The sequence below is a fragment of the Lactuca saligna genome, chromosome 2, assembly GCF_052625555.1.
Source record: "Lactuca saligna cultivar CGN05327 chromosome 2, ASM5262555v1, whole genome shotgun sequence".
NCBI classification, from domain to species: Eukaryota; Viridiplantae; Streptophyta; class Magnoliopsida; order Asterales; family Asteraceae; genus Lactuca; species Lactuca saligna.
Window position 1 is genome coordinate 89,879,548 of NC_136418.1, and position 10,381 is coordinate 89,889,928.

A 10,381-nucleotide genomic window follows, 5' to 3' on the forward strand; every position below is an offset into this window, starting at 1 on the left:
TGAAACCGTAAGCACAAAGCTTAGTGAGTTCCCCCATCATACCACATATCATACAATACCATTGGTATCTTTCAACCGGTAATCTTCATCGGTATCTTTCAACCGGTAACCGTTGTCGGTATCTTTCAACCGGTAACTGGGACTATTCCACCCCCTACCACTAGCATTACAATAGCAAGATATAAGCACACATTCAGACATATCTGGGTACTAACCTACCCCTTGGTCCTAAGGACCACTATCAAGGAAACTATCCCTATCGTGTAACATATCATATAGATATAACTTATAACCAAACGCATACCAGGCCAAGATAAATCATCACAAAGACAATTGTCTTCTAAATACTCCTCAATAGTGGGCTGGCATTGTGGCCTTAGACACACCCCTACTAGAAGGTAACACACCTCGTAGCTGCTGAACTGTGCGGGAATCCTGTAACTGCTGCCGCTGCTGCTCCGGAAATCCTCCAGCTATAATTCCCACAAAACACTTAGTCAGAAACTGACATCTACCCTTATGGTAAAATGACCATTTTACCCCTTGACCAAATTAAAGTCGAAGTCAACTTCCAGTTGACCTGACTCGCCGAGTCCTTATCCTTCCATCAGACTTCACATCCGTCTCTACTCGTCAGGTTAGGCGGTGACTCGACGAGTTTTCCTTTTAAAAGAACATTGACTAAATCCACATTCGACTCGCCAAGTTGTATGAACAACTCGTCGAGTTCATCATCAACTGATACTCATGTCCTATCTTGACTCGCCGAGTTGTATGAACAACTCGTCGAGTTACTCTTCATCCTATGAACATGTTCTGTCCTCGACTTGCCGAGTTGATGAACAACTCACCGAGTACCATGAAGATTGTCTTGGACTCGCCGAGTCCGCTCATGCACTCGCCGAGTGCCATGAATTCCCAGAATACTTTGCTTAGTCCAGAACGTAGGGTAACTCCCCGGGACTCCTAAACCCTTCCACACTCAACTGGCCCTTATGACCCTCACTGATATGGGACCAAAACCCTTGGACTCGTCGAGTCCAGGAATGGACTCGCCGGGTCTATCACATCCTTTACTAAGAACTTCGATTTCTGAAGTACAACACTTAACCAAATGATAGATCCATGCCCCTAAACTCAATCTAGCATGTAAAGTTACAAACTTTACATGCATGCATGGGACATTAGAGCTTAAAAGGCTCTAAAATGGCTCTTTTGTTGCATGGGGCTTTCCTTGGTGCAAAAAGCAACCTAGATCTGACTTGTGACTCATAAAATGACATGATATAGAAGCCCAAACCCCCAACCATGTTTGCAAACATGGTTGGCCACCAAAAATGGCTTATAAAAGCCCTAAATCATCTCAAAGAAGGATCTAACAAATGAATGAGCAAGGTTCAGACTTTATACCTTCCAAAGACTGCAAATGATGAACCAAACTCGAATCCTTCAGTCCCCTCTTGATCCTTTTATGCTCTTCCTTCTTCCTTGATGTCAAAACTCACAAGAATCACTCAAAAAGTCTTAGATCTTCTCAAAAACGGCTAGGGTTTGCTATGAGGAGTGGTTGGGAGCATAAAGGGGGAAAGGAGGCTGCATAAGGTCGTTTAAATAGGGTGCAAACCCCTAGATTAGGGTTTTTGTCCAAGCAGCGGCTACTCGCCGAGTCCGTAACTTAAACCCTGCGCCTCATCCCGCTTCTATTCGACGAGTCAGTCCTTCGACTAGCCGAGTCAAAGGCCAAAAATGCAAAAATAAATGAAGATTTAATAATAGAATATATACCAAGAACCATGTGCTACATTGGATTAGAATCCAATTGCTAATTAGGTGTCATGTGATGTAACAACCTGACATTTCAAGTCAATGTAATGACCTAAGGTCAAGCATTGTAGCATATTTTGAGATGATAATAAAAATAGCGACAAAATGAAATGTTCAAAAATCTCAATGTGAATGAACTAAGTGGTAGATATCGTAGCATGGTTTTCAAAAATATAAAGAACACTAAAATCCGAGTTATAACGAAGAATTTATGACCAATCGAAGATCCGCATCAAAACCTATAAAACATTGTTAAGCATAAAACGTGAAATTTCAATAAAATAATTTTTAGCCTTAGGTATCTAAATAAAAGTCGTAGATATCATTAAACCGTAAACGTACATATAAAGCGCGTCCAAATCTGAATTCGTATGAGGAAGTTATGATTTTTTCTAATTTTCGGATACAACAATAGACAGCTAAAAACTCGAAATAAAGATCGAGAGACTTTTAGCCAACACTACCTAAATGAGAATCGAAGACCTCAAAAATAGTAACACGACGTTAAAAAGACAGAAGAAATCGGACGTCGGATGAAGAAGTTATGGATTTTTAACGGATTTTTCCAGTCCCGGTCTGTTAAAAGCATAATATTAAAAATAAATTCAAAACTAGCCGACGGATTCTAAACAAGAGTTGTAGATCATAATCTCACCTACGTGTGGATATAAAGAACGTCAAAATCAGAGCTCGTATGCGAGAGATATGAATTTCCGAAGTTCGGGACACGAAACCCCACACTGTCAAAAACTCACGGCGTGAGCCAAAAGCTCACAACGTGAGTTGGTGACTGATGGGTGTGTCACACCCCAAAACCGGAACGGCGGAAACGTTCGGGGGTAGAGGACATCATGTTTAGTATCACAAGACATGTATCATAGTAAGCAAGTAATGAACAACCATTTCATTAGAAAGAAAGTGTTTACAATGTGTGTGTTCACAAAACATAGAGTACATAAGCAAATAACAAAACAAGACTTGAAGCTATACTGATCCATCTTCTGAATTCCCAGAGTGTGTACCTGTCTACTAGTTTCCTGAGAATACAAGTTATTTGAAAAAGTTTATCAGCAATGAAGCTGGTGAGTTCATAAGATTTTAGTGGTGTAAGTAAGTTGTAGAAAGTTGTTGAAAAATGTAGTTGAAATATAGTAAGTTATAAGTTCTGTTTTAGAAAAGTTTGCCTGTTCCTCTAGAAAATCCTATATTTCCTAATTTGATGAAAGATACATAAAAATGATTCTACAATCCTTTCTATGAATACTAAGTGGATACAAGTTATATAAAACTCAGAGTAAACAAACAATTGATTGTGCGCATCTGCCTAAAGTCCACCACCAAACAAGGAATAGGAAGTAAGGAGGATAACACACATCGTATTGTTTGTTAGGTCCTTGTTGTATATAACTCTGGTGTATTCACTTGTTACTCATGGAGTTAATTGTAATAGTTCCTTTATATGTAATGAAAAGATTCTTTAAGAAAACCCTTATTTCTTATAATAAAATAGTAACCACAATGATTACTTCTATAATCACTTAGCTTATACTGGTTATATATAATCTAATATCGAATAGATAGTTGATTGGATGAATCGACCCTAAGCCCACAACCAAACAAGGAACAAGAAATGAAGCAGAAAGCACACATCCAACTACCTATTGGGTATTAATGATATATAACCATGATGTATAAACTGAGGTATTATAAAGTCAATCGCCTAAAGTCCTTTAAGTTTATACTGGTTTAATAAAATGGATTAAACCCTTTCCTGGAAGTTTCTAGCTTTGAGTACCAAAAGTTTTGTTTGGATAGTATACTTTGTACTAGAAAACTGTGCATTGGATTAGTGTACTATGACTTGACCCATACCTGGTACCCCTTATGATGACTTAATGTGTACGGAACATATATATAACTAAAATCGAATAGATAATAGGCTGGCTGAATCTGCTCTAAGCCCACAACCAAACAAGGAACAGGAAATGAAGCGGAAAGCACACATCCAATTACCTGTCGGATCCTATATATATATATATATATATATATATATATATATATCCCTTGATGTATACATTAAGGAATCATAAGGTTAGCATTATGGTCCTTTTCTACTGAATGTACTAGGCCCGACTGTTCTGTTTGTCGTTTGTAAAATGTAAGTACTGTAGTATTGTATATAGTAACTACTGTTGTACTAACTGCCTTAAATTGATTATTAAGGTATAATGTGATGGCTAGATCCTTTACTAAACGCTCTCCTTGTCAAAAGATTCTGGGACCCAAACGCGACCTCTGCAATCAATTGCAAGCCGTGAACATCCACATTAAAATTATGTGATCATGTATACCCAATATAACTATCACCTTTTGTTTCGAACAATGTGTTAGTGATTCATTGGTATAATTAGATCTTGTAATAGTGCCATGCTATAGCAAATTAGTGTGTTCGTTCTGTTTAAGTATCTTAGTATCTTCTCTTGTTATAGTATCTTAGTATGTTCTTCTGTTATCATGTATTGTATCTAGTATGAACTGAACCCCTAAACTATACCCATTATAGTTTACTAGTATTCTACTTGAACTGCTATTAAAAAGACTCATTTTACTACCAAGTTATGCTCGTACTTTAAAAACGGAGTTTTGTTATATTATAAAACAACATAATTGTAAAATAGTTTTTGAAATGTTTTGACCATTTATAGAAGACATAAGTAACATTTTGAAAGATGTTTATAACAAATAAGTACACAATTATCATTGTGTTCAAATTGTATTACCCCTCTTAAAAGCATTTAAAACAGTTAAAAGATTCATTACGGGGTATGAACTCACCTGATGTGGGTGATTCAATGAATACACACGTAAGGATGAGAAGTTCCATGAATGAAGTCCCAAGACTTAAGGAGTCCTAAATGACATATATTTGCATGAATATTGTGTTTATAAGCAACTATATGAAAGGAAACACCTTCCGAGACTAGGAAACACTTTGACCAAGTGTTGGAATCACATTTGATTGGACTAAGGTAGGTGGAATGACCCTAACATGACTTTACTACCATGGGTTTACGTCCCAAAGGAGTTTACGACCGTAAACTCATGGTCAAAGATGTATATGAGGGTGATTGAAGGCTAGGGAAGCTTGAGGGACTTTTTCTCTACACAAGGATGAGAAAGACCCACTCATTGGAGAGTGTTGAGGTGTTTACGGCCCAAGGGAGTTTATTCCTGGCCGTAAACTCTCTAAATGGTCACATTTATGGCCTTAAAGGTAGGGAGTCTCAAGGATTTAAGTGTTCTAAGGTCTAGCAAGAGTCTAGATGAGTTTAAGGTCCAAGACTTGACCTTAATTGGAGTTTACGGCCAATGGTGTTTACTCATGGGCCGTAAACTCTCTAAATGATGGGAGTGTTCTAGCCTCAAATCCAAGCCTTAGGAAGAGTTTATGGCCAAAATGGCACCCTTAAAGGGGTTTACGACCATGGGAGATGGCTTGACTATAAACTCCTTTTGTCCTTGTGTTTTTGATGTTTTCAAGGCTCTAAGCACGAGTCCTAACTAGATATCAAGTGTAGGGAAGAGTACTTACGATGTAGAGGCTTGAAATGGTCGATCTTGGCCAAGAACACTAGTGTGTGTTCTTGGTGAAACTTGAAGATCGCCTTTGAAGATCTAGGATGAAGATCGGGATGATAGTTGAGAGAGAAATGGGGTGTTCTTGAGGTGAAAATGAACTAATGAGGTGAGTTGAGGAATATGAGCCTACAAAGGGGAGTTTACGGACCTCCTTGAGTTTACAACCATAAACTCAAGTGCTTGAGGTCGTGAACTCCTCTTGTTAAGGTTGGATTAGTTCAACAGTGTCTCTAGTAGGTATTTCCTAACACTTATTCCTTAATTGTACTAGCCTCAATTTCCTTAGAATAACCATCAACAATGCTAGGACTCATTACCAATGAGGCTGACACTCAGTTGAGTTGACTGACTAAGCTTATAAAGCAAAAAATTTTAGGTTGTCACAGGGTGCTAGGCTCGGGCTATCATACATCGAGTCTACGTAATGGGATAAGATCGAACTCACGGCGTGAGCCACTCCATGCTCACGACGTGATCTCCGGTCGAAGTGCTGCATGAGCAAAGTATCGTTTTCATCAAATTGTCACTCCTACCAAGTGAGTTCATACCCCTATCACTACACTTTCAAATGCTTTTAAACACTCTTAAGGGGGTGGGGGGGATATAAGTAAACACACAGTTAAACTCGTGTGAAAACATCAATATTTTGCTATACTTGCATACTATCGCATTAACTATCCTATGAGTTGTTAACATGCAAAACATCACACATCACAACTTTACCCTTATGGGATATAATACGTTTATAAATAGAAATATGCTTTATTTATCTGTTTGCATAACATATCATGACCAGGGTAATCATTTTGAATAATCATTTTGGACATAAACATATACATTTCAAAATACGTGACTTAATTGAGAATATGTGAGTCATTCGTCTTCATCGTACCTATCAAGGTATACAAGAAAGCCTTGTTTTATAACCATAGTCTCCGCCCGGAGAATGTGATAAGTGTGTATAGATCTATATGGGACTGATGATTCCGCACCCGGAATGTTAGCTACAGTCCACAAGATGACATATATCATAACGCTTTGAGGCTTGAAGAACATCGCTACAAGTAAATCCATCATAGTATGGTTATGAAAACTCACAGGATAGACAATTATTATGGTATTATGTTTTTGCAAGAAAAGTAATATTACAGTTATCTTTACGTGAAAATACAAACTTCTTATAGTGTTGTTTATTAATAAAAAACTATACATCATTATTTGAAGTATGACATATTTACTTACAAGTTACAGTCTTGGGCATTTGAGACTGCTCCTCACTTTTAGGAAAATATAGGTTTTTCCTGGTTCGATACATTCATTTAATACAAACAACGATTCATAACTCCTTTTATAAGAAAATATTGGATTTTCTGGAAAACAAACGTAATCTTTCGAATGGCATACATTTGCACGAATATCTACTTATGAACTCACCAACTTTATTGTTGACACTTTTTCTTTGAAATAACTTGTATTCTCAGTGAATCGCTAAACACCAGGTTAGCAAATACTTTTAGGGACTAATGCTCTGGCGTTAGTAACATCTTTTGGAGCATCATATTGTATCTGACTTTTGAAACATGTAATACAACAATCATGTAAACTTTTAAAATATATTTTATGGTGGTGTGTACTTTCTTTACTATTCAACTGTTATGATACTGTACATGATGTCCTCCGCCCCCGAACGTTTATGCCATTCAGGTTTAGGGGTGTGACATTTGATATTGGTAGCTCCAGAAAGTGGATAGGGCAGCAACTAAGGATTTCTTTCAGGAAGCTTCTGCATTCGAGGTGAGTCCCCTCACCATACCAATGGGTTGAAGGCACCAAGTGTGACATCCCCAAAATCACGGCCAGAAAAGACCGGTTTGTTTATGCTTTGTTTAAAAATCAGAGTAACATTTTAAATAAAAGTGTTGCGGAATTTGTCCCAAAACAATAATATGATAAAGATTTATCAAAAGCATTTCCATAGAAATGTATTTCATTAAAAGACTCGGGATGTCATGTTCGTACAGATCAAAAGCATAAACAGTACAATACAAGCCTTACTACATTATTTCATATCTACAGGCCTATATCCGTAATCCCTCGTCCAAACATCATATATATGCTCAAGCGCCACTACCTGTAATACATAAAACTGAGTGGGTCAGGCTTGGGAGCCTGGTGAGCACATAGGGTTTTCAACCCACAATAAATAGTTTATTAATTTCATCAATCAACAATAACCCGATTACCCGTTCCCGTTATCCTCACTTTACGTCCCTAAACACCTATCATAAGGGACCTAGCCTAAGGATCATCATCGGGACGGACACTACTACTAAGGGGATTCCTCAGCAATAAATGTCCTAATAGGCAACCATGTGGGGGATGGAGTACATCTGGTGAGCACACAGTTCAAATAAACACACAGTTCAAATAAACACCTACAGGTTGCGACCCTGCTAGTGTTCCAAAGGACTGTCTAGAATAGTCTGTGGTCATCATCTATACTCCGCTTGATGACTGGATCATCAATAACATCTATAACGAGGCCTCTCATTATTTTATTTTGTCACACAGCAACTATTACATCTACCCATGTTTTACCCAACACATTTTGTAGATATAAAATACATATACAGTTTAAATCTTTGAAAACATGTATAAAATGTTCATCCAGCATAGATAGCAAGTATTCAGATAATATGCACAAGTAGCACGTAATTTATATTAAATACTTCATATCTATGTGTAAGTTGAAAGTAAATATGCACTCACCTGAAAAGGTGGTGATTCCGAACTCAGACAGCGCTTCGCTTCTTAAAAAGAATTTTCTTCGACGAAACAGCGGGTTTTATAGAAAACCGGGCTTTGCTTGGAGCAGCGTTCCCGAGCTGAAAAGCTCTTCTTCTCAGAGCCTTTGAGCACTCCGGGGCTTCCGCCTCGTGCTAGGGAGGTTCCCTGGGCTTTTCGGGGGATTTCGGGGCTAGAGAGAGGTTCTAGAGAGAGAGAGAGTAAAGAGAAGAACGAATGGGAAAGGTGTGAAGAAAATGAGGGTGGGAGAGGTGGTATTTATAGGGTGAAATGTGGCTGAACTTGGTGCCACATGTCACCATCTGGTGGCAAGCCTTGGGGAGAAAGCAATGGCCAAGATTGTGCCACATCACCCATTTTCGCACAGCACACTTCCGACTTCTAAAATCCGTAACTTTCACATACGACCTCCGTTTTTGACGTTCTTTATATCCACCCATAGGTAATAATAAGATCTACAACTTTCATTTTAACACCGTCAGCTAATTCTCGACCGATCTTAAATTTAACAGTACAAGGAGATTATACTGTTAAACGTCTGCGTAAAATCAATAATTTCTACATACGGACTCTGTTTTTGTCTGTCTTTTTACCGTTGATTTCCTATTAATGAGATCTTCAACTCTCATTTACATTGCGTAAGCCAAAAACCGCTCGAACTAAAATTCGAGTTTCAGGCCGTGCACTGCTAAGCCGAATCTTAGAAAAATCATAACTTCTTCATACGAAGTCAGATTTGGGCGTTCTTTTTATCGATGTTCTTAGTTTAACATATTCTACGACTTTTTTTTAGATTGATAAGGCTAAAAAGTCTTCTATCGTAAATTCACTATTTACGTCTCCCGGTGCCGTGCTGGTTTTGCCGTAAAACTTCGGCGGGCCATAACTTCTTCGTTATAGCTCGGATTTCAGCATTCTTTATATGTACGGAAACCTTGAGACGTATTCTACAACTTTATGTAGAGATATCGGGATTATCTCACACTTTAATTTTGACACTCATTTTTTTTTCTTTATTAATTATACATTTATAATTAAATAATAAACACATAAACACACATAATTCACATAATACTCAAATATTTTATATTTATTACTTCAAAAAGAGTTACAATAGTTGACCTAGACTATTACATTGACAAAAATGCTTAGCCCTGAAAACCCGGGCGGTACAATTCTCTCCCCCTTAGGATGATTCCGTCCCGGAATCATGCATCAGCAAACAGATGTGGATAGCGACTCATCATGTCATCCTCTGTTTCCCAAGTGAGATTCGGCCCATTCGAATGTTTCCATCGGACTAGCACCAAGTTGACCATCTTGCGTCGTAACTTCTTAGTCTTACGGTCAATAATTGCCTCAGGCTTTTCGATCAGCCTTTTATTCTCATCCATCCTTAATTCCGAGATTGGAATTATGTCGGGAACATCTCCCATGAATTTCCTCAAATAACACACATGGAAGGTGTTATGAATACCATTGAGTTCTTCGGGCAATTCTAGCTTGTAAGCTTGGTTCCCAATCTTCTGAAGAACTTTGAACGGTCCAATAAACCTTGGACTCAACTTTCCTCGTTTCCCAAATCGTATAAGTCCCTTCCACGGTGAGACTTTAAGTAAAACGGAATCCCCAACTTCGAAGGTTATCGGTCGTCTTTTCTTGTCAGCATAGCTCTTCTGATGATCCTGAGCTGCTAACATTCTTTCCCGAATCACCTTCAATTTCTCAGCAGTCTCATGGACTATCTCGGGGCCCATAAACTGCTTCTCTCCGGCTTCAAGCCAACAAGACGGCGTACGACACTTCTGTCCATACAAGGCTTGATAAGGTGCCATCTTGATGCTCGAGTGAAAACTATTGTTGTAGGAAAATTCTACTAAAGGTAAGTGTTCGTCCCAATTCCCTTGGAATTCGAGGGTACATGCTCTCAGCATATCTTCCAACGTCTGAATCGTTCTTTCGCTCTGACCATCAGTTTGCGGATGGTAAGCAGTACTCAAACACAACTTTGTACCCAACTCCTCTTGTAGACTCCTCCAAAACCTCGACGTAAAACGACTATCACGATCTGATACAATCGTAAGAGGGACACCGTGAAGTCTTACAATTTCCT